Raw genomic sequence first — 3,630 nt, forward strand, 5'->3', positions numbered from 1 at the left:
TTGCTAGCTGACTCCTTTCACTTGAGGTAGTGTTTTCTCGTCCACGTTACAGCAGGTGGTGACATTTCGTTCCTGTTTGTGAATGATTAATATTCCATTGTGTGAGTGTCCTCCAGAACGCTGGGAGGCACGTGTTCCTGTTGTGACACAAACGAGTGACTACTCGACTCAGTGAGAAGCAGTGGGAGAGTGTGACCGTGGAGGCAAGCCACCCACTGACTGTGCGGCCTTGGACAGATCACCTACTTGCTCTGTGCCTCACTTTCCTCTTCTGAAAAGTGGGAATAATAATATAGTCAGTCACGGTCTTTAGTCTCCACACATATGTGGCTTCAAGGGAGAAAGATGAAACCGGGAACTCACCTGTGAGGTCACAGCTTTGGAAGCTGTACAGGGTCCGTCTGCTCTGTTCTGTAGGGTTGCAAGGGAGTTCTGACTGGGCTAGTGATAAGAAGCTGCTGTGCAGTCCCAAAGGCATACAGTTCAAATCCACCAGCTGCCCTGTGGGAGAAAGATGGGCAGTGTCCTCCTGTGTAATTTACTGCCTCTGAAACCCCACTGGAGGGTCAGCTTCGGGTGGGCTTTGACTCGACCACTATGAACAGGAGTCAAGTCCCAGTTGGTATTGTGATGTTTGTTCGTTACATGAGTTCATACACTCAAGGAATTTAGAAAGGATATGGAATAAACGTCCTGACGACACCATGGAGAAGAAAAAGACCAGGGACGCCAAACTCCTTCCTTACTGTGTGTTGTAATGAGTTGCAGCTCCCTGTGCCTGTCTTCCCAGGCACCCTGGGTGTGTTTGAACTGGCAACCTTCTGGCCTGCAGCTGACCATTCAGCCTTCCTGCGAGTGGACTCCTGGCAGCCCCGTGGGTATCAGACTCGAACTGTGCCCCACCAGGCCCTGCTTCTGAGGCCCCCCCAGGCAAACGCAGATGGCCAGCACTCATAAACACCCATTTAAGACTTTATTCCAGAATCTTTCAAAAGGTGGCAGTAGCCTCTCTTAAAGGGTGTACCACTTTAAAACACGGGAACGCAAGCCAGGCGCGATTATGTGAGGGAATGATGGAAGACAGCACTTCCACACCTTTCTTGGCATTTAGGATCTTGCAGTTCTGCAGACTCCAGAATTGGCGTGAGAGTGAAGAGCCAGGGAACATTTTCTGCATGAAATGGTCATTTAATTTGGGAACACACTGCTTAACTTTTCTTCTTCCATGAAAATTTGCAACATGGGAAGAAGCAGCAGCAAGAGTTCACAGCTTCCCTTCTTCCCAGGACACAGGACCCAGCAAGAGAGCGGTGAGTGCGGGCCTGACCCTGCGTGTTTCCTCATCCGGAGTCAACACTTGCCCACGACCATCTCTGATGTGGTGAAATCCGTGGGACTAGTCGCTGCAGACAGTAGGAAGCATAACTCAGCCGTGCCCAATTGTTTACTGGGTCTCATCTCCATCAAAGGAGCTCAGATGGCCTGGGCATTAGGGAGGTGCTCTGCCAACCCCAAAGTGGAGAGTTCGAAACTAGAAGCTGCACCTAAGGAGAAAGATGGGCAGTCTCATCCCACGTGATTTTCAGCCTCTGAAAACCTGCCGGAGGGTCAGCTTTGTGTCGGTTCTGACTCAGTGTTAGCACATTGAGATGCGTTCCTCAGTCAGGGATTGTCTATCCAAAATGAGGCTTGGAAGCTATAGGAAGGTGCGGTGTGGCTGGAGAGAGACCGTGCCAGCCAGACGTAGAAGCAGAATCTTGGATGTGATGAGAAAATGGGAACCTGTTCATCGGGGCTCCCCTCCCTCCTCACACTGCCCAGCACCTGGCTCCCACACTTAACCTCCACTCTCCGTTCTAGATGGGCTGCTCTTGTTCCTGGTGGAGGAGGTAGCACCCTTGGCAGGTAGGGAACAGGTAATGAGGACTGGAGGACCGGAGGAACGGGTTTTGTGGGCAGGTTACTGGGCAGGCAGGAGGGAAGGCCATGCGTGGGCCCTGAGCCCCACCCAGGGACCCCTCCATGGGGTCAGGCAGAGACGAGAAGACGCGCTCTGGGGAGGTGGAACCCTTGGCTTGAAGCCCCCAAGCCCAGCCAGGCTTGGCTGCAGTGACGGATCACATCTTAGGAGTAAGGGGATGACGGGCCACTCCAGAAATGGCAGCCACTCGTTGGAGGGACACAGGCCGAGGAAATCAGAGGACATAAGAGTGGTGAGTGGGAGAATTCCAGACAGTCCTGCTCGGGTGAGGCCATGGAGCCCAGAATTCCTCGCTGGGAACTGGTGGAAATGCAGCCGTCCCCACAGAATCCCTGGATGGTGCAAACAGCTGGATTACAAACCAGAAAGTTAGTGGTTCAAACCCACCCAGGGTCTCCTCGAACATGAGGCCTGGAACTCACTTCTGGGTGGTCACCACCTTGAGTAGCCCCTGGAGCCCTGCTCCTCCGCCCACGATGGTCACCAGAAGTCGGGACTGAGTCTATGATGTCGACAAGGAGCTCTGAACACTCCAGAGCGGCGGGAGGTGGGAAGATTAGAGGTGCTGGTACGTCCCCAAGGGCCAGCAGCATCCAGTCCACCCAGCGACACATACATTATTTCATTTCCTCGCTCTGTGGGAGAATGATGTGACGGCCTGCTTCATAAAGCTGTGCAGCCTTGGAAACCAGAAGGAGCAGCTCTCCTCGGTCCTGTAGGGTCACTCTCACTCAGGACCCCGTGGCACGCAGCTCTCCGTGGTAATAGTAGATCCACTGTCATGCTGCACGGAGGGCTTCCATGAGTCAGAACCAACTCAGTGACAACACACACACACGAAGGACATGCTACGCATCAGAAAGCTGGACAGTGACCAGGGATGACAGAAGAATAAATGCCTTTGGGTTGTGATGCTGGAGAAGACAGTTGAGCATATGTAGACTGCCGAGAGAACAAAAAGGTTTGTCTTGGAGATGGTGAAATCAAGTTTCTACTTGGAAGCTGGGATTTGGAAGCTGGGATTTTGAGGCTTCTCTCACGTACTTTGGGCATGTGGCCAAGAGGGACCAGTTGTTGGAGAAGGAGATCATGCTCGGAAGGGTGGAGGGACAGCGCAGGAGAGGAAGACCCCAGAGGAGATGGGTTGATCCAGTAACTGGAGTAGTGGGTGTAGGTGACAGCTAAGGGTTCCCATAGGGTCACTATGAATCACAGGCAACTCAATGGGACCTAACAGCAACAACATATGAGGCAGTCGTCAAAACAGAGCAAGGAAACACTGCATGGTTTAAAATCAGGAAAGGTGTACACCAGGGATGCATCCTATTTCTATACCTTTTCAATCTATATGCAGAACAGATCATCCAGGAGGCTGGGCTCTATGGAGAAGAGTGTGGCAACAGGAATGGAGGAAACTTAATAGCAACCTGTGTTATTCTGATAACATAACCTTCTTGCTGAAACTGAGGTGGACCTGAGTAATTTGCTGCAAAAGGTCAAGGGCTGCAGCCTTCAATATGAATTGAAGCTCAACATCGAGAAAACAAATATTCCTACCACTCGGCCACTTGGCAGCATCATGTTAGATGGAGAAGAGATTGAGATAGTTAACAGCTTCAGCTAGCTTGACTCTACAATCAACCCTCTTG

This window comes from Elephantulus edwardii, unplaced genomic scaffold, assembly GCF_000299155.1.
Source record: "Elephantulus edwardii isolate Elephantulus edwardi_28Jun2011 unplaced genomic scaffold, EleEdw1.0 scaffold00127, whole genome shotgun sequence".
Classification (NCBI taxonomy): Eukaryota; Metazoa; Chordata; class Mammalia; order Macroscelidea; family Macroscelididae; genus Elephantulus; species Elephantulus edwardii.